We start from the raw sequence: 23,197 nt of genomic DNA, 5'->3' as shown, positions 1-23,197 counted from the left end.
TAGAACTTCCGAAATGAAAACGTTCCGACCTATCGTAGGACCCAAAAAGATTGGATTCTAAATGAAGTGAGTCACCGGACGTGCTACACAGAGGACGCTGTAGGATGAAGTAGGCAAAGAAGACGATTTTGAAGAGACAACGTTGAGAGGATGGGCCCAGCGAGGATTCCTAATATTGTTATGCACGAGTTCCCAGAAGGACGCCGACCACCAGGACGACCACCAAAGAAGTGGGGGAAAGTAGAACGTTTGCAATGCAGGATCAAGACTAATATCCTGTCAAACAAATCGCAAGATTCATAGAAGGAAAAAAAATAAGATTTAATATTTAGAAGACAAAACAGTTTGGAAATTAATGTATGTTTTCCGGAATTTGGTTTTGTTGACATTTGCGGGAGATTCTATGATTAATCCTCAGTGAAAAATAAAATGAAATTGATTGTCATTTAATGCAAATTCAAATTTTCTTATTTAAATCGCAAAAATCTTTCTTCTTCTTCACGCGTCAATTTTTTTACCTAGTGTAAATTGCTTTGTTATTTATGTGCATGGTTAGTTATATGGTTATGAGAATGTGTAGCGCAAAAATTTCGGCCATCTGTTTAAACCGCTGTACATTTTTTTAATCAGTCTGTCTGAATGAGAGCATAATATTAAATAAAAAAGTGCACAGCAATGTTGAATGATTCCATTTCACACAGCTGTGTTAAGTCGTTAATTAATGTGTACTTTTATTTCCTGTTAAATTCATTCAAACTAAAGTTGAATGAATTATTATCATGCGAAAATAAAACATACGCGAATACTGCTGCAAGTCAAAACTTTGATGTGACTCGAGTGGAAAATGAAGTGTACGTGCGGACGAATAATATAGTTCTATGCGTGGAATAGAACCAGAATCCGGGACGAGTATTTTAGACTAAAGACTGCTGTCAGGTTAAAATCCTGAAAAAGGAAACCGAGTGGAGACAGGCGGAGGTTGGCGCGTTCGCCTACCACGTTTGGGGGCCCGGGTTCGTTATTTGTCTCCAAAGGTGGTTCTGCATGCCAACATTTCGTTGTTCCCGGAATGGTACCCGAAGCGTAGTACAGGTAAATGTCGTTTTACAAAAACACCGGCATTAAAAAATCGGCGTAAAATGAACACAAATATAATGGAAGATATAGGGTTAGGTTCCGTGTCAAAATTCTTTTAACAATCTTACATGTTTATTTAATACGTATTCCATAAATATTTGAAATAAATCATAAATCTATTTAATAAATACCGTTTTAATTCGTTTCCAAAGTAAATAATAATCTCTTAATATAAATAATGATTTCACCAGTTCGTAGGTACTAAATTAAATTCTCACACTTTTTTTAAAAAAGCATCCAATTTCATTTGCTTCGGTTGTTGCTTTCTTGCTTGCAGAAGTAAAGCATAAACTACAAATATTTAAATATTCTTTTAAATTCAATAATATTACAATAAAAAATATAATCATACCTTTTTATTTTTCTTAAAAACAAAACAAAAACTCACTCGGAAACAATTTCACAAACACACTAGGCTGCTCGCGTACGCGGTAATAGAACAAAACAACGTGTAAAAGTGTGTCTGCTATTAGAATTGCGGTGCCTACTGACGTTTGGTGTCGGCCGAACCGGGGAAACCCACGCCGTTACCAACCGACGTAATTGTAAATCGGCGTAAATCGAACCGGCGCATAACGACGTTTACCTGTACTGTTCACCTTACCTTTTGTGTAAAAACAATGATCAAATGTTGCTATTGATTTATTAATTCAGTGCCCTATGCAACACTGGGAGCGGATAGGGAAATCATGATGATGAGGGAATATATTGAACTTAAATGTTTTAATTTAGAAAAAAACGGTCGTGATTCTTTAACCGTTATAAAATTATTTCGATCTGATATTTTTCATAATAAAAAAATACGGTAGACCTACTGAACAAATATTTCCTTCCTCCTCTTCTTTAAATCCTCTTTTCTTTTATTTCCACTTTCCTATCGAATACTAGTATCGAATGAATTGATGAATGCCCATCCACACTTTACCTATTTCATTTTGTTAATTCACAAGTACGAATTGAAACACAAAATAATAACACTATTTCTTTTAGTAGTTGGTTGGAAAAAATCGTCATTTGATTATAAACCCGCCAACGAACAAATCAAATGTATATTACAAACATACAGCCTAATAAGTAGTAATGGGTCCCATGTCTTTCAGAAAACGTGCTTGCACAGCGCATCTGTGCATCTCGAGTATATCTCAGACATTATTTTGTCTGCGTAATTAATATCACACGAGGAAGTACAGTTTGATTGTTTCAAATATCAAATATGAATAATAATATAAAAGATAAAAAAAAATGAAAAGGAACAGGTTTTCCTAGTGAAGAAGACTCTTCAACTAATTTTATAGATAGTATTATTTTGTATAGTATATTAATAATAAATAAACCACGCAACGAAGCTTATCTATGACGATATTTAAGTAGAAAATAAAGTATTATACTTCTTTAAAAAGGGAAGGAAGAAGAAATGTGAAAATGTATATTTCATTACAATTGTTATTTATTAAAAATAAAGTTAGTTTTACCTTCATGTACTTCCGAGTATAAAGATATTTTAAAATATAAAAAATAAGAGTCTTTCGCAATGTTTTTTTTTGCACCACAACATTACAGTGATGAATTACAATACAAAACAATCGAACTCGGAACCTTCCGTGCGTGAGTCGAATTTCATAGCCATTACACCACGGAGGGCACCATTTTATTTAAAAGTTACATATTTTACATAATATTTTAGTAACTTATTCCTTTGATTGGTATTAACTACTATTGACACCTTTGAATAATAACACGCCACTGGCTAATAGAGTCGCTCATACGGACAAACAACATTCTGTGATTATCAACCACGAAGTTAGCTACAGTTTACGGCAATACATCGGGCCATATGTATTCAGATTGAGAATCGCAAGCGCAAACCGAATCCATCCGTTACACGTTTGTTGTAAAACTAAAAATCGAATCAAAAATTTAGAATGCTTTTGTTCTATGCAAAAGAGCTAAAGGGTTTCTATAATGAATTATTACTCTGAGATTTACACTACACCTTTCTTGTTCAGATTCCATTTTGGTACTTATTGATTCGATTATTTATTTACACTTTGTAACAATTTAATTTAATTGCAACTAGAATAACTTTCGTGATTTTCCTAAACATATCTCACATTATAATTTTTACTCTACAGGAGGCATAACTGCAACCTTGGTATTACTGTTTGTAAATTTTATTATATATTTTCTAAGCATTTTATATTGCGAAAACCCTCTAAAATGTGTCATAGAAACTCGTTTGTTGAATAAATTATAATCGTTCCAGTTTAAAACGAGCAGATATTGTGTAAATAGATATGATGAGAAAGGATGTGATTAATTTAACACAATTAACCAAAGCTACACTGAGAACCAAGCTTTGGGAGATTATATTATTAAAAGTACATTCTGATACGAATTTCAACAATATTTATCATCTTGTTTTGGTTTGGTATAATTTCCATATTAGGTCATTTTTCAGTAAGAATTAAAACATATTCACTTTAGTTATTTAAATAATGTTTATATTTTTACAACAAAACCTACCTGTGATTTTGCCTACTAAAACAAGTTTCATACATTTTATTTATTACTTTAATGTACTAACTGTGAGTATTCTTTTCGCTATAAACTAAAAAAAGACCAGTGTTGATCTGGAATCATAATATGTCTAAATGAAAACATTTATAAAATTAAAATAAACAGTTTATTTTGCTTGATTTTACCAAATGTGTGTTTCTAAAAAAATATTACCATGATTTAAAACAGTTAAAAATGATGCGAAAGCACACGTTGATCGATAAAAAAAATAATTTAAACTAAACTAAGTAGTTTGGTTGATTGATTAACGAATATAATTTTTTTAATGGATGAGTATTATGTAATATTCTATCTTAAAAAAATTAACAAAGTAATAAGTGTACTTTCGAACAAATCGCGTTTTTACTTTGTGGGATTTTTTGTTTTTTTTATAAATTTATTATTTTTGTAAACAAAGGAATTAAGGCACTAATTTAAAACCTTTTTTTTTTTTAATTTGAACTTTGAATTATTTTTATCTTACATACTACTAACGCAAACCGTTCAATTTGATAAAATTATAATAGATTATAAAATAATCATTTTATATTTGTTCGGAAAAGTAAAAAAAGTCAGAAAAATGTTAATATCTACAGTATGCCACCAGGAAAGTAGAGAGTAACGCTGTTAAGAAAAGAAGATATCGCAATTGAAAAAAAATACGTAAGCAGAAATAAGTTTTACATCGAAGTTAGGCGTTTTGGAAGTGAGGCGGTGATTATATTAGTATAAAGCGTTAATAAAGAGAGTGACAATTAAAACTGCTTCTAGCAATCATGATGTAAACATAGCTTGGGTTAATAAACGAGTTTAGATGAATTTGTGGTGTAATCAGAAATTGAAACATAGGGAGGGTGCTTTATTGAAAAGCATCGTTTTTCCCGAAACCTTAAATTAAACTATTTTAAATAAAATTATGAACATAGTAATTATTGTATTATCAACAAATAACGTCTATTTTCCATCCCATTGTTTTAGTGCGACAATCTTTTGAAATCATGGTCATATTTGTCTTATCGTACCCGTAAAAAAATGCGGTCTTAAGATTTAGAAATGCTTCCATTTGTGAGTCAACAATAATTCATTTCACCAATATTATATTCCATGTCCTCTCCCTAGTTGGAACAGGTGTCCACAAAAAACCTCCAGGTAGCTGTTAGCTGCTTGATCCAGAGCGTTCTTCCGAATCAGGTCCAGTTATTCTGATTCTGATGCCAGTAGACGTCCAGCACGTCAAGAACCTGATGTTTTGTAAATTAGGCAAGCGTGGTTAAGGCTCTCAGAAGGCATCCGCAGTACAGTACGCCATAGCGCAGCCAGCTATATCGGATAATGATGGCGAATTAAAAAGGAATGTTTCGTTACATCACGGAAATTACAGTAATTTCAGTATGCGTTTATTTCGGTAATTATTGTCTTGATAAGATTTGACACGGAATCTGAAAAAAAAGTACTTTAAATTTGTAACGTCACGATATCTGTAAACCAACAGGATATATTAGTGAACTACATAAAAAAAGAGTATGAAAGAAAAATGTATGTAATATGTCAAGTTATTTACTTCTGTAATAATGTATTATAATATATATATATAATCACGATTCCACGATCGCGATCGCGATTCCGATAAAATAAGTTTATAAAATTATTTCATCGGGACGGATACTCGAAAAGAGATGAGACCAACAAAATATAATATTCAGATAGAAAAAATACGTATTTTTGAGAAGGAAGTATGAAAGTATTATGGTCTATCATAAGTGAGTTTAACAATGTGTAACATTCATCATTCTGCCTATGTTTAATCAAGTAATTATTATTGGAGCATAATATAGGTCTTATTAATACTGTTGTCCTTCAAAACAATAAATTGTTTTGATCACGGAGTGTGTAATGAACCTACACGGAAGTGTCTCTGTGAAGCTTTTTAGATACATAACATTTTACACTATTTATTGATATTATGGATCCCAACTGCGGTGAGAAAAATACTCTATTAATATAATATGCATAAAAATGATATGATCAGATACTAAATTCACTACTTCTGCTGTAAAATACCAATGAAGTTCCATATAATAATAGCAAAATTCACACGTTATATGACGTATTAAGAAAAGTTAGAAATATGTCCAAAAAACACCAATAACAAAAAATAAGGGATCATAAAAACATCGTCAAAATAATAAATAATTATTTCCCATGCAATATTCAGCCCCTATGTCTGCATAAACACCGGAGATAGAACTAGCCTCATCATAAACTAAACAATAAAAAGTCAATTATTTATCTTGATGAAGAAAAAAACAGAAAAAAACTCATGTGGGAGACATGACAAAAAAGTGTACCACTCACATTAGTAATTAAAGAGAGCTTCATAGATTGAACTGATTATTAAATTTCTGTAAATTAAATAAACAATGATTTATTACACAAAAAAATCGTTGATGATAATATTGAAGTTTTAAAAAGCTAATTAAACAAATGATATTAAGTACTCACATACACCACACATTACTGGTTTATAATAATCAGTTCTTTGTCCGGGCAGATAAAAACACAGTTCTGTGTGTGAAAAAGAACCAGAATCCTAGAAGACTGTTTTCGACCCGATGACTTCTCTTAGGTAACAACCGAGATAAGCCGGCGTCGTCAAAAGTCCTCTAAATGTCTGGGCTTCCATATTTCCTGCTCTAAAAGGTTTTCCATCTCTGTTGTAATGTGTTGATCTTGATAACTCCCCAGGGGGTAAAATCCAGTTCTTCTCTGTAATCATTCAGATAAACTCAAAATATTGTTGGAATTCTCGATTGATTGACTAGATAAAGGTTATTTTTTTACAAGGAAATGTTTTAAGTACATAGGTACCTACATCAAGCTATGATTATGTTACGATTATCCCCCCTCCCTTATAAATATCTAGTATTAATTTATGTGTAATGAACCATTAGAGTAATGGTCTCCTCAAGGATCTCGTGCATTGGTGCGACCAAATATGACAGCGTCGGAGAATGAAAATATCATAAAAAAACAAGAGCAATTAAAAAAATCGTACCCGCACCTCGTAAACCCTTGATGAGACATATAAACGAGGGGGCTGGGGGTAATTATCACATATACACCCCAACGAAAGTAATGCTATGTTATTTCATCGTTTTATCAACAAACCATTACGCCGTTGCACCGTAGGGAAAGGCAGAGAGGATCAAACGCCACATCATACATGCCTTTGCATACAGACCTCGCTGGCTCTACACAAATAGATTTTCTTATGCATTGGATTTGGTCGTGCCATTTTTTATCGGACTTCTTCGTTTTTAACATCCGCTTCAGCTCCATTCACTCAACATGCCTAAATCATCACAGTTGAAGCATAGACTATAGAACTGTTTTTTTAATACCGGTATTTTTAGATACTACAATTTCAGATATCAAAAACCCGGTATTTCGATATTTTTGTGACATTTTTGCTAAATATTTAATAAATACTTAAAAATCATAATCTTTTTGGCTTCACCGTATTCAGTTTTCAAGTTTAAAATCTCAATATGTTTAAATCTAAAATATTTCAAATTGAAATAAAAAAAGTGTTTCGAAGTAAATAAACAATAATTATTTCAATTCATTGAGTATTTTTTAGGTCTTCAACTTCAATTGAAGCTTTGGTAGGTAAATGTATTTTAAACGCTACAGACATATTTAATCTAACAATCACTCAAATTTCTTAAAACGCACTATGCTACGTTTTTTAAACTAATTCAACAAAACATCAAATAAGTAAACAAACAATATAAAAATTAAGAACTTTTAGGCAAGTCTGTAAGTATTAAATAAAATCTACAGAAAAAAAAAACAAATTGCTGTTGGCAGGTTTTTTCCGATATTTATTTTGCCTCGTGGTGTAATAGTCAGCGGGTTTGCCTGCTATGCAAGAGGTCTCGGGTTGAATTCCCGACATGGTTGATTTAAAGTATTTATTCAAAATGATGTATTCACTGACTGGTACCTGAAGCGTAAGACTGATCGCCTTACCTTTATGTAAAAAAAAAATCAAGATTCGCTGCGATTGGTGTACCAATAGGAATTATGATGACGATGTTGTTAGCAGACATGGCTTGTATTAGTGATGTTAACTAACTGAAACGGCTAGGAAGCTACTGTCGCTACTGACGCTAGTTACGGAGTTTGGTTACACGTTTGAAGTTTGAAACTTTAAAACCACACAAAATAAGAAAAATCTCATCAAATATCGAAATCCCGGTAATAGAAAGGTGTTTTGTGTTCAATATTCCAGTTTTTCCATATTATCGAAAACCGGTAAAATGCTCTATAAGCAGAATCGTTATTTTAATTTTGTCGAAAATACTTGTCTCAGCTCAGCACAATGCACAGATTTCAATATTTGTGTACCAATCATACACTTTTTTACCACACATTTACTTGAAAGATCGTATTTCGACAACATTTAGATTCAAGTAAATTAGTATTTCAATCCATTGTAATGCCACACCTGAACTATTGCTCTACTGTCCCATTTCTTGGAAGCAATACAGAATTGAAAAAAAATCTGGTTTCACAGAATAGGGCGATGAGAGTGGTTGTTGAAGAGTGGACGAGGTGTGAAAAATACCTCGTCCGGGAAGTAGGAAAATTTAGAGTGGACTGTATTGTTGGGAAAGGAAGGAAAAAACCTGCTGATGATGAAGCGTGACGTGTGCTGGAACCCTGGTGAAGCTGGCGGTCGCGAGACGCTGGCGCTGGCACAGTTTGTAGGTATGGATCTGGTGGTTTAAAAGGACGCAGGCACAGCTCGCTTGAGGAAAGATTAGTTAAGCACTTCACTCGGTTGATGTTAGATTGTGTACTGATAATGTAATGTTTATTCCGACACTCACGCGTAGAATTATTGCTACATGGACTTCCCTAGGAAATGGAAAAGATAGGTAGGTATATACAGATTTCGTTGTGAGTTGGTGTGAACAGTGGTATTAAGGTATATTCCATACACAAGGAATACATTTATGTTATGGAAATTTAATATCCTGGATATCAAAAAGATATCAATTTCAATACTCCGATTTATAAGTCGAAAAAGATACTGCTTTCTGGGTACATGATTAGAAGTATTCAATACAATAAAGATTTCACAATTATAAAACCAGAAGTGGGAGTGATTTCAGACTTTTTAATGTGAGACTGACTGGAACTCAAAACAACCTCTATGATATAAGTTCAAAAATGTTTGATGGGTTGCCAGAAAGTCTCGGGGAAGCTGGATGCATCTCCACTTTTCGAGCGAAATGCTATTTGCATATCGGAGATTTGCGTATTATGTAGTTTTTAAGATATTTTAAATTTAAGTGTATTCAGTGTAATTATTAATTAATATTATTGTTATACTAGTAAGCAAATTTAAGTTATTGTGTAAATTTATATCTAGACAAATAAAAACATATAAATAAAAGAAAAAACATTCACTCTTCTTTTAATATTATAATTTCACCTTCATATTCCTTCTTCATCTTCTTCTTTATGTGTCATGTCGGGTCCCCCCGATGTTGATGACTACTTGGGAGAAAGCTTTTTTATCCTGAGCAGTGCGAAACAGCTCTCTCACAGTTCTAATCCTGGTCCATGCTCAAATGTTTCGATACCAGGAAAGCTGTTTTCTGCCGACCCCTTTACTTTCCTCGATCTTCTCCTTCATGACAAACTAAAGTATGGCATATTTATCACCTCTCAACACATGGCCAAAATATGAAATCTTACGGAGCTTGTCGGAGGTGAATAGTTCTCTTTTCGTATTGGCTCTACGTAATACTTCATGGTGGGTTATCATATCGGTCCAAGATATTCTTAACATTCTACGGTGGATCCACATTTTAAATGCTTCAAGGCAGTTTATAATATTAACATTCTTTATAATACTAACCTTACTCCATACTCCACTTCTATTTATGAGCGTCGTTACTATAACTCCATTGTTACCTGCTAAATTTCCCTCCTACGACAAGCATGTGTTTGCCAAGGTTGATTTTAGCCCACTGATTACCCTGTTCCCGGCACTCACCCTTATTTCAATATATTTCTATACCCAGTAAACATTCTTCCCAGATTCATAGTGTTCTGTATCAACTTCATATTTAGTCATAGTTTCATTTCTTAACCCTACACTGCATTTTGTATCATATATGTACATCTCTCTAAAAGGTAAATTTAAGTACGTTAAAATACGTCGAATACCTTTAAAGCTCAAGTTAACAGATCTGTTACATCTTTAGGCGTAAGAAAATAATAAACTCTCGGATGCAGTAGTCTGGTAGATAATATTATTAAAATTAGTTTGACTGCTGGTCCCAACTTGCAAATGTGTTATGTTTACGCTGCTGGTTCTTATATTGAAATAAAATTAATTTTTCAGTAAAAATTTCTTAAAGTATTGTTTTTAACTACACCAAGGTATTGTGTTTTTAATTGTTTTTATCAATCTAACTTCTTTACATAAGTTCTAATATCATGATTACTTTAGTTGTAACATATCTGATAACGTGTGCCTGAACGCGTGTTTTGACTTGCCTACAGAAATAATGTTGGACTGGATTCATCGTGAATTTATCACAGATAATGAATACAACGACATATTTGCATTATTTCTCGACAGTGAAGATGATAAAGACGAATCTGATGATGTTGATAGGGTTGGCGAAACAATGCAGCCTATTATACATAATTAGGTTTATGGCATATAGACTATGCCAATTATTTTTGATGGTGGTAAAATACTTATTAGCTTTTATTTATTTCTTACTACCGATTTACGTAGTATATTTATTTTAATATTATAAAAAATAAAAACCTAAACATTATAACTATGTATTTAACTATCAAATGATAACCAAAAAAAAAACTTATCTAACACCAATAGGAATTCTAAATAAGAAGCTAAGAACCTAAAAAAAACATATTCAAAAATTATGTGAAGACAAAAAAACTTGATTTTATATTTAAAAAAAAACAAAAAATTTAGAGGTGATTCATAATTTCGTCTGTCAATTACAAATTTTACTACTCCATAAATTTTTTTTCAAATATTTATCTAGATCCCATGGATGGATTGATTGGTCGATAAATTGGGATGGTAAATAAGAATAAGAGCCGAGAAGTAGTACATGCGATTATTCTATCATCTTCTGGACACGACAGTAATAAACAGTTGGCTACTCTATAAGCAAGTATGAAAAGATGACAAATAATCAGCCCTGGCCAATTTCTGGGCTGAAAGAGCAAATAACTTTTTCCATTCAGGTTTTACGTTACTTATAAACGAAGGAGACCAAGCACATATGCTGTGGGAACAGAGATTTCCAAGAAAAAAACAGAGATCAGCAACAACTGCTCATGTGCCTCCTGAAGATGTAAGAATGGATAACGTTGGGCTCTGGGTAGTATATTTGGTGATGTGCAAAAATGGTGAAAGTTACCTGGATGCTAGTTACTATCATTCATCAAATACTCAAAATGTGAATTAAACTTGTGTGCGAATAAGAAAAACAATTGTTTTTATATTTTCCACAGCCCTTAAAAATAAAATTCTACAAGTTTTCTCAATAAAAAAATATCTCGAATTTCTAAGCTATAATTTGAAAATGTATGAGTATAATGTCTAATTTAAGATTGCTCAGATTATTTTATAAAATAAAAAGAAACAAATGATACTCATCGAAAACTTAATCACTCCTTTACGTACAAGTTAACATATATAATACATTTGAATTTTTCGTAATAAAGCATACAATTTTTTATTTTTCCCATACTCTGTCTATTAAAATGTAGACAAAAACTATTCTAAATTTCATTTACAGAAAATCATGCAGTGTAGGGTTAAAATAAAATAAAAATAGAAAATGAGAAAAAATAAAGTCTAAATAATGATCATCAACGTTTTCGAGACGATGGCTGCTCTCGGGTAAAAATCCCGAATAAAGAAATCGACTGAAGATAAGTCCGCCTCGTTGTAAAGTGATTGGTACGTTCGCCTACCATTCTTGTGGTCCTGGGTTCAAATCCTGGCAGGGTGGACGTTAAATGTTTATTTCATTGAACAGCAATGTTTATTTTTTCTGAAGCGTCAGGCTGATCACCTTACCTTCATGTCACATATATTATCAAAATACACTGCATTTGGTTTGCAAATACAGCGCTCTTTTCGTGGCTAAGTACGGAAATAGTTTTAACCATAATTATTCTGATTTTGACATTACTTTTGTTACGCTGTATAAGGCAGCAGATACCATTGTGTATAAAAAACAAGTGGTGGGGGAAATGCAGTCGGGGTTGGCTGGGGATTCATTAACTTATTAGTTTCTGCTGTTTGAGAAACATTCAGGGAAAAAAAATCTTCTGAAAAAAATACAAAGCGTACTCGGCGAGCAGTATTTGTATTTTTATAAAACAAACATTTGAACAAACCATAATCTTTTGATCTCTAAATAACACCTATTATTTTCACTAATGATCAGCTCAAACAGTGTAGTTGTTAGGACGTTTGATTACCTTGCTTAACTTTCCGGGTTCAATTTAATCAGTTTAATTCGGGAAATGCGTATATAATTCGGAGGTTTTTCATTTGGTGTGGTTTAGATTTATCATTGGCTAGTTTTGCAATCTTGTTAAACTCCTGATGCTAGTTTATTTATTTTTGTTGTTGTTATTGATACTGATACGTTTGATAAAAAAATTAGCATATGAAAAATATTAATTATTAAAAAAGTATTTTTTTGGAAGTGATATTTTATTGTTTCTCCATAATTGAGTGAGATTGGTCATATTACCTCACATAATGAATGATTGGAATACACGCTTATTGGTGAACTAATGCAGTTTTATTTGCACTTTTAGATGTGGAAAATGGTGAATAATATGTAATAGATCACCAGCAATATGTTTTTCATTTTATGTTTTCTTTCTGATGTTACACAAAAATATTAGAACTGTCCATTATTTATTATAGGAGCAAAAATTCTTTAACATTTTCTTGTATACCCACGAACAGTGGAACATGGCTGTCTTTGTGGGATTTCTTTATTTACTATTTGTACTATTAATATGTATTTCATTGCTATGTAATTAAACTTTATTTTTTTAATACTCTGTTTCATCACTTGTGTTTATTGTAAAAAAACAAAAAAAATAAAATAAAAAATAAAAATAAAAATACATTTTTTTTAAAAACGCATTTTTATAAATAGTTGTTCGTCGATACTTTTTTGATGTTATCAAGTTGGTTTCAAAAACAATCAAATCCATAACAGTAAGGTAATCAGGACAATCAGTAATTTTGGTGTCTTTTTTTATTTTTAATTTGTTAATAGACTATTAAACTAAGCCATTTTTTTACTAATTAATTTTATATATATTGTATTATAAGCGCTGTGATTTTTTAAAGTTTTGTATTTCTGAAATAACTCCGCCTGTGACGTCAGACGTTGTTCTCTGTTAGTTCTTCCGATTGGTTAGTTTACGGTTAGCCAACTGGATATCCTTCACAGCTACCATATCACTTAGTTTACCCTGAAGATGGCTCTTGCAATGGTAGCCGAAACGTCGGAACAAATCCATCACACCTGGTATCACCCAAAAATAAAACACATTGATATTTTATACCAGTTTGTTGAAACAACAATATTTTGAGTACGTCCAAATGTTTGTAGACAAAGCTGGATCTCACTCCCTAATAAGATAGATCGTTAATACATACAGTTAGTTTTTTTGAAGTATTTTGAATTTAAATGGATGCGTAGTTTTTTTTTTAATTTCGTTAAATCTTCTACTGCATAGAAAATCAGCGTATGTGCTTTTTAGATGAACATAAAATATAAGGGTATAAATAATATTTTATAAAGCCAAAGCAAATTGAACAATTTAACGCCAATGAAATTAATAATCTTATATACACAAATAGAATACAACAAATAGATTTTTACAACCGCGCAATAATTCATAATAATAACCGCGCCCCATATATATCGATCGATATACGAAGTGCCCACCAATCTTTTAGTTTAAGGTTACATAAATAATAAAAGGATTGACACTTTATGTGTACAAATTATATCCCGCAATAAATTTTGAAAAAAACTTATCACGAAAAAAACATATTTCACATAATCTAATGATCGTAAAACTTTAATGATATAGTTCAGTCAATCTAATGTAATAAAATTGATCGTTTTATATTTTTATTCTTCAAAGATAAAAATAAAGAAGCCTTTACTGCCTACCAATAGACTTTTATTCTATACCAATTGTATGCAGTGTCAGTTTTTGATTGGAAGTATTTTAAGGTTACAGAGAATCATTATTGGTCTTTGCTGCAATTTCACGCTTTTATGGAAATCGTAAAGTTATAATTTATTGATTTTTAGTGCTTAAGTTTACTACCGCCAGCAAAAACAGCAGTAGATTGCTGATACAGACAAATTATCTATTGACTTACTGTAAATTATCTATTACTTATTATATAGCTGCCGTAAAGTTTATATGATTTTACGCCGTCGAAAAAATACCAGGAAAATGATTCTAAAATAATTAGTATTGTCTAACATTAATTCTTCCGCATTTAGAATACGCTAGTGTAATTTGGAATGCGTATTATCGGAATCACATTTCCTATTTAAAGTCCGTCCAGTATCGTTTTCTGAGAAGAGTCGCATGGTTATTCAGCTTCAAAAAAGGAACCTATTTCTATGCTGATATAGAAAAACTTTATCAAATATCTTCATTGGAGAACCTTAGAATAGAGTTGGACATTTTATGTATTTTAAAAATACTGAACTAAATAAGTGATGATACGTTGAGTAATAGTAGTGAATGAAGGTAATTTATACAAAACTACAGATATTTCTATTTTTGTATATCTCTCTTCAATCCGCACCTCATGTCTGAGGATGGTGATTACGCCCGACTCCAGGCATGGCTCGTCTGTGGACAGTCTCCCTCCACCTGGAACGGTCTTGTGCTCTTCTATAGGCATTCGTCAGTGATGGTTCTGATGATTCAGTGACTGTGCCGCTCCATCTTGTCGGTTGACGTCCACGCGACCTTGATATCCTTGTATTTCTACAGCTATTTTTATTTTCTATGGAATATGAATTGTAACTTGAATGTAATAAATAAAACGTCTATTTTATTGGTTGGTTGGAAGAAATTGGCATTTGTCAATGAGCCAATGATATTTTATTTCACACAAGTCATGGTCAAAATAGTTTTGATTTCAAAAAAAATAAAAAAATACAATAATCTCCCCAATGAACTAAAAACTATTAAAACTTTCAAAGCTATTAAAGCTTAACCAAGCTTTTACCAGCTGAGACAGATAAAATGCATAGGCAAAAATTTGCCAGTTAATGCTGCCCGTCAATTAATAAATGCGTTAGTAGTGTCTAGAGTCGAATATTGTAATGGTATCTACGCAGGTCTACATTGATATAAAATGACTCGCCTACAGTCTGTATTGAATGCCGCAGCGAGACTTATTTTCAGAATCTCTAAGTTCAGTCATATCACTTTATTACTTCGGGAATTACACGGGCTACGTTTTCCACAGAGGGTGAAATACAAACTCAGTTGGCTTATGTATAAGTCACTGCACAACTCTGCTCCAGAATATCTAAGGGAACTCTGCATTCCAGATGAACTAGCTGACAGGCGTCTTACGCTTAGATCAGCTACATCTGCGTCGAAAGAAAAAGTTATTATACCTTTACGCAAATAGCGCACTAAATTCGGCGAACACGCGTTTGCGATCGCAAGCTCTACGGCATGGAATGCTCTCCCAGCATAGGTGCAAAACTGTGAGAGTGAAGTGATGTTTCAAAAGATTCTTAAAACTCACTTGTTCTCTAAATCATTTGAATAAATCCTTAACATGTGGTGACAAAGTATATTCTTTTTCTTAAATTAAAAAAAAGGTCAAATTAAATTTATAACTTTATATAATCACAATATTATTTTTGGTATGTGTATATATATTTACATATTTATACACACACAATTCTGGGTTTTATCCCAAGGGGGAGTAGGTATATTTTTATTTATATCACTACAGAGATGGGTAGAATTTTTGTTTCAAGATTATGGATATTCGAGCGTTTACAGGGCTGTCATAGGTTGGGTTCAAGTAAGTTCGCTAATAAGCGGAATGGGGAATGTTGTAGAGTATCTACATAAAAGTGGCCACTTGAACCCAACCTATGACAGGTCATAAGCCCTGTAAACGCTCGAATATCCATAATCTTGAAACAAAAATTCTACCCATCTCTGTAGTGATATAAATAAAAATTATATAATCACTTTGTAAAGCGCCCTTGAGATATAATATTACGAAAATGGCGCATTATAAGTTATCCATAATAATAATAATATCAGTAAATAAATTAAATGCTGATTTATGAAAATTTTGAAACCCAAAACATTATTTTGATTAGTATTACAGTCGTAGAATTAAGAATAGTCCAGAAGGAGCGTAGAATCATATTTGAATACATTGGACGGTTTTTTCATGCATGTATATTCGAAATTATATAACTTTAAATGACTAAATAAATAAAACATTGTAAGTAGCTATTCAAGCGCAAAAGCTAGTCTCTTTTTTGGAAAGTAAGATCTTTAACATTAAATAGTAAGAAAAAACATGTATCGATGATGTTATTATATTAATCAATAAAAAAAAACACCTGGAATATTGATGTGTCTGCATATGGAAATTCCAGCAGTAATCGTACTCACGCCGATTATTTTATGGATTTATTTTCCCGAGAGTGGCGATGAGGAGACATCTATATAACAGGATTAGTTCACCGCAGACGATAAGCTCTGCGACACAACTTCTCTGATTAGTTCAAGCAATGATTGGTTTACTCATAATAATCATAACACGGTCCCGACTCTCTATTGACTCCGCTTATTATCTCCCATGTTGAGCTGCCTTACAATCATTTAGATTGATCAAGCTACGAATGATTACTGATACAATATACATGGTATATACATGAATATACATCATCATCCTAGGGCACTGCATTGGTGCACCAATAGCAGCGTATCTCGATCATTTTTGTTACATGAAGGTGAGATGATCAGTCTTACGCTTCAGGTGCCAGTCCAGGGTCTACGAAATATTCTAGTGTAATAATAATTTAATTCTCTCTCCTGCTAATAATTCATTTAAAAACTGGGTGAAAAATATAAATGTCAATGTTTTCTTTTCCTGATAAACTTAAATTTGCTTTCGTATTAATTTTTTTTTTGATTATCAACTTTAAATAATAATTGTTTGCTCTACATGTATTCTTTATCTTTTTTTTCTTCTTATATTTAGGTTTTTAACTCTTACTCATAATTATAAAAAAAACAACCTGAATGTAACATTCCATATGGTTAAATAAATTGGTTATGTTTTTTATGATTATTTTAGTTTTTTATTGTTTATTATGTTAATGATAATTAGGTTAATTGGATTAATTACGATTTATTTACTGTTACTATTATGTCTTAAAAGAATTTCAAGGCTTTTAAAAAGTTTCGTAATTATTTCGGCGAATTGATCATGTCCAATCAGTTTAATCCCAGTCAGTGAATAATTCACTTCCCTCTCTTCTCAATCCAATGAAGTACATATTATATACTTCTGGATTACTTTATTTCAGCACAAAGATGCTAAGGCTACCAGATTTAAGAGAGCTCCTTCGGGCAGCTTTTCTCGTTTGACAACGAAGAAATTTTCCGTGTATGTGGGCACCGCCAAGGAGACTTATGTCCTCAGATGCGGTGTGCGGTATGTGGTGGGCTAGCTGTTACTATAATGTTAACTTTGTTAAATAGTAACATATTACAACAGAGATGAAGAACATTTAAGAAAAGGTAATATAGAAGTCTAGGCATCTTCAGGGCTTATGACCTGTCAATGGCTGGTTTAAGTGGCCACTTTACACACTGTGTAACATTCACCATTCTGCCTATATTTGAACATCTATATTCCTTCAATTCTTTCATCTGTTGATGTTTGTGAAGTTAAAAAGCTGAAACCTTTATTTATGCAGGTGAGATTCATCTAATTGGATTATTTCACCTACATACTAGGCAACGCCTGAAAATGTTTTTTTTATTTTTTTTAAATGACAAAAAAAAAAATCTGCGTGTATTTACTGAAATATTAATTTAAACATTTGAAAACTAAAACAGAGACTAAAATACAGATAGTCCCTTCTGCCATCTGACTACCGATTTGTAAGTGACTTACCGAAGTTTCAGTTTCGGTTTTGGTCAGTTTCGGCCGCGGTTTTGAGTTCAGCCAAAAATTGGCCGAATCGTCGGCTCAGCCGAAACCTGCGGTCGGGATGTGTTGGATTATGTTCGACTGTCCTCAGGTGCGTCTTATGAGGCCCAAGTAGAGTGGTGAATTACAGGCTTGAGCAAAATCATATTTGATTTTTGTGTTCTCACCGGGAATCAAACCCGTAACCTTCCGTGCGTGAGTCATGTGCCCCTGCCATTACAACACGGAGGCCGCATTTCGTGGCATATTTTATTCAATACACATAAACAGTTTTTTGTTCACTTTGCCCAGCTGTATGAAACAGGACTTATGATTTTCTTGTTGTATTACTGTAGAATGTTTTATTATTTTAACTTTCTACTGAATATGCTGTATAATTTTTAAAATATAAATCTTGTATAATTTTTAGGTTTAATTTTTTTTATACATCTATAGGGTATAAGGAAATTTTTGTTTTTTAAAAAAAAATATTAAGCCAAATATGTTAGTATTATAAATGTTTGTAAAAGGTAGACTTGCCGTTTATTTAAATAAAATAAAATACGTATTTCAATTAATTTGTAAGGTTTAAAAATAAAAACGCCTAATTTTTGACGTTTTTAAGTGACTTTTTACTTCTAAATTTGTTGCAAAAGAGAGGGAAAATATTTTTGCGAAGGGAATATGGAAGTCTAGGGATTTACAGGGATTGTGACCTGTCATTAGCTGGTTTAAGTGGCCACTTTACACACTGAGTAACATTCACCATTTTGCCTATGTTTGAACATTGACATTGACTTTTCCATATGTTGACTTATGTGAAGTAAAAGAGCAGAAAAAATAGTTAGAGAAAGAGAGAGAAATTAAATTTTTATACAATTAATCATTCTAAATCCATTTCATATATTTTTATCGGCAATCGTAGTATGTGATATTTCCCTATACTGTTTCCAAAGTTTTTGCCAATATCTTGGTAACTCCTTCAATGTAGATTTCTGAGTTTGCTTCTAAAACCCTAATATGCCCTTCGCTGAGAGGTATTTTTTAAAATTGAATTGAAAGTGACATAAAAATAACTTTTCATTTTATAAGCCTCAGGTCAAAAAGAGTCACTCCAAATTTTTGTACTACGCAGTGTGTGATAAAAGCCTTTTTTTTACCAATTTATTGGTACGTGTAATACTTCTGCTCAGAAACATTGATGATTCTGGAGTTTAATAAATAACAGCGGGAAGTAATCTCTCATCTCGAGCTGTCGATTTATTGTTTCCATACGTTGATCATTGTCCTGATCACAACTTGAGATACGAACTGGAGGGGGGGAGCTGTGGCTAGTTAAACTTCCCTAATAACTATAAAAACTGATGAGACTGACGTAATTAAACTGAATTGGATTGTAGCCCGGGCGACGACTATTTTACTTTAATCAACGTTTTATTAATATCGTAACTCGTTCTGAGCTTTTTAAACAGCTGGGAGATTAATTGAAAAGATAGAAAAATTGTGTAAAAATGTGAAATATTAATCACTATTGTGTAGAACAGGATTACTAGATTAGTTGTATTTTAATCTATTTGATTAATACGTAAAGATGAAACGAGTCAAACGAAAGCGGCATATTTAATTTTCAAATATAAATTGAAAACACAAACAACGTGTAAAATATATCAAAAATACTTTGAGTTTGTTCAAATTTTTGTAGACAAGAACTGGATTCAACTCCCTGGAAAGCTGTTAATATAAATATATTACAACAGACATGAAGAACATTTAAGAGAAGGTTTTATATAATTCTAGGCATTTACAGGGCTTATGACCTGTCATTGACTGGTTTAAGTGGCCTTTTTACACACTGTGTAACATTTACCATTTTGCCATATTGAATATTATGGACACCTATTTTGTACTGCCGGCCTCGTGGTGTAATGGTCAGCGCATTAGTCTGCCATGGAATAGGTCTTGGGTTCGATTTCCGGCATGGTTGATGTGAAATATTTATTTTAATGGGTGTTTTCACACTAGAATATTTCATAGTCCCTGGACTGGTACCTAAGGCGTAAGACTGATCACCTTACTTTCATGTTACAAAAATGATCAAGATACGCTGCGATTGATGTACCAATGCAGTGCTCTATACACCATTAGGTGCGGAAAGGGAACGATGATGATGATTTTGTACTGGCCCTGGGTCTCAGATAACACGGAATTTTATAAGAAACTCTTTTCCGATTAACCCGAAAATTTAAAAAACGACACTTCTGAGTTTTGGGTGTGAGTGTGCGAGAGAAAATTATAATATAGGTTTAGGTTGGTTCGATTGCATTGCTAACATTAAAGTCTGAGAACGGACTCAACAGCTTTCTGACCTGGCTTGGAAGAGTGCGGAAGATGCCTCAGGATAGACATATCACCAGGTGCTTATTCTTTACAAATGTTCCTGCTATCCCAGAAGAGCGTTGATGATGATCTTTTTATTTTATTTCGTGGGACTAAGAGACGCTGGATAGACGTAAGAGAAGGCGTCCGGTAATTATTATTTTTTAGATGGAAATTGCGTTTATTATGTACAATGTTTATATTTCTTAAAGTGGATTTTTTCAGCTTTGAAGAAGCTTCTGATTTCTCTTCTAATGATGGGATCAGGAGGGATATTTTATAGTAGGCCAATCACGAACTTACCAGCATTTGCTTTTGTGGGCGTCTGGTGATGTCCACATCGTGAAAAAAAATTATTTAATCGTAATTTTGTAAAAAAAGTTAACTACGTAAGTAATAATTGTATTCAAACACTCTTTTAGAGTTCCGGTTCTATTTCCCACACAGAACTGTATTCTTCGACTACCCGCAAACAGAAAAAAAAATTACCCATAGAAAATGTGATTTTTAAACGACATATTTCGATACTTTGTTTAATCGCTGTAACGGTTTTTATTTTAAGTAAGAAAAATACGTTTCTTTCAAAGTGTGATTTTTTTCACGAAATCATTAACTCGAAGGTTGGATCATTAACCCCAACTTGTAGGAAGTACAGAACAGAGAAACCTTTATCAAAGCCTCTTCTTTCACGGATTTGTAAACATTTATGGTTAAGGCTAAGTTTGGTTCCTTCACCACCCTTGTTCCTTGTTCTCACCCTTCTTAGATAAATTGAGATACGAAAAAGAAAAAATAAATTTAAACATTGTAAAAACGTAATTTTACTCATTTTTTGTAGAAGAACATAAATTTTTAAAACGATGAAAATGGTGATGAAAATTTTTCAAAATTTAAAAATAGGATGTTTAAACACTGACAGAATGGTGATGTTAAATAATAAAATGAAAAAATGCTTGAGTGCTTTAGAATAACGTTTTTGAAATGGGATGTGATTTTCGGAAAAAAATGACAATAAATGTTAAGAGCTTTTTAAAACTGATAGTTTTGCTTTTCCTGGAGCATAATACTTACGAATTTAATACATAGGGCACTGCAATGATATACCAACCGCAGTTTATCATGTTCACTTTTGTTACATGAAGGTTAGATGATCTGTTCTCTATGTCCTGGACCTCCGCTGGTGCCTTTGTAGGCAGTTCATGTCAAAACTACGGAACGCGAACCTACCTTGGAGATGCTTGGAAGCTATTTGTGAATACCATATGCTCCGACTAGGGATTAGAAATGGGATGATGATGATGATGATGAAGAGGATCTGTTTTACGCTTCAGGTGCCTGTCAAAGAATTTAAGCGAAAAAACGTTTTTCTAAATTAATATTCAATGTCAAATATCTCAGGAATCAAATTCATGACCTCTTGCATGGTAGGCAATGGCGTAATCCATTAGACATGAGACCACGAGGCGGACGAAAAAGAGTAATAATAAAAAATTGTTTCAATCTATAATTAAGTGCAAATATCTTATATGGTATTACTCTAAAAATGATTGATTGTGTCTGTCATGTACGGGCCCGTTTCACACGTATCGCGCTAATCCCACTCGGTCCGGTAAAATTAGTGTGGGTGGATACTCATTTATTATTTTCTCTTTTGGTTTTATTTGTGATAGCCGACTGTTGCCTGTATATTAATTAACCCTTGTGTGGCAATGATATCGCAAAAGTCTACATAGGGTAAAATGCATTATATTTCTCTCTTATTGATTATTATGTACGGGCCCGTTTCACACGTATCGCGCTAATCCACTCGGTCCGGTAAAATTAGTGTGAGTGGATACTCATTTATTATTTTTTCTTTTGGTTTTATTTGTGATAGCCGACTCTTGCCTGTATATTAATTAACCCTTGTGTGGCAATGATATCGCAAAAGTCAACATAGGGTAAAATGCATGATATATCTCTCTTATTGAAAAAATAATTAAACAGTATTTTTATGAAGCAGGCAAAAAATAAATAATTATTTTTACCAAATATGGAAAACAGATTATTAAACAGAATATATCTATACGTAAGATACTGTTTTTTGTACTTTGTATTTTGTTTTTACTGCGTTTTTACTAGGTTTTTAAATGTGTTTTTTACTATGTTTTTTTCTATGATTTCTTTACGGTGTATTTTACTATGTTTTTCACTATATTTTCACTATTTCAACTACCTATATTATGGTTTCTATGTATTGATTACAGTTTTATATATATTTTTTTGACTGGCTTAGAACGGGGTAAATAACCCCAGTTTGATAGTCAAAACAACTTTGTATGAATGTATAATTTTATGTATACATATATATAAACGTAAAATTATTGTTATTCTTCATCAGTGACGCTACAGCCCGTTGTGGGCCTTAGCCTCCTCCAAAATCTGTCTCATTCCTCCCCGCACCCAGCGGCTCTTCACCAGTTCGTCGGGCCAATTACTCTAATGTCACTTTTCACATTATCCAGCCATTTTAATTGTGACCTGCCTCTGCTTCGTCTACCTATTAAAATTAAAATTATTGTTATTAAATACACGTATTTCAAAATAACTCTCTTTCGCTTAATGTAACAAGACGTTAAAGCACAGTTTGCATTGCGATTTTCTTACGGTAAACTAGCCACTTGAATCGTAAAATTGCAATAGAAGTCATTCTTCCCAAAAATATCAATAACTTAATGTTGTTTTAATCAAAACTTCTCCATTGTCCAATCTGCTTCATTGTTTTGAATCCTTTAAATCAGTTCTTAAATGTTCTTCAGTAATAACTATCAGTAA

Source organism: Micrasema longulum, unplaced genomic scaffold, assembly GCF_059751315.1.
Source record: "Micrasema longulum isolate JH-2025_06_02 unplaced genomic scaffold, ASM5975131v1 h1tg000045l, whole genome shotgun sequence".
Classification (NCBI taxonomy): Eukaryota; Metazoa; Arthropoda; class Insecta; order Trichoptera; family Brachycentridae; genus Micrasema; species Micrasema longulum.
This window is presented reverse-complemented; position numbering follows the sequence as displayed.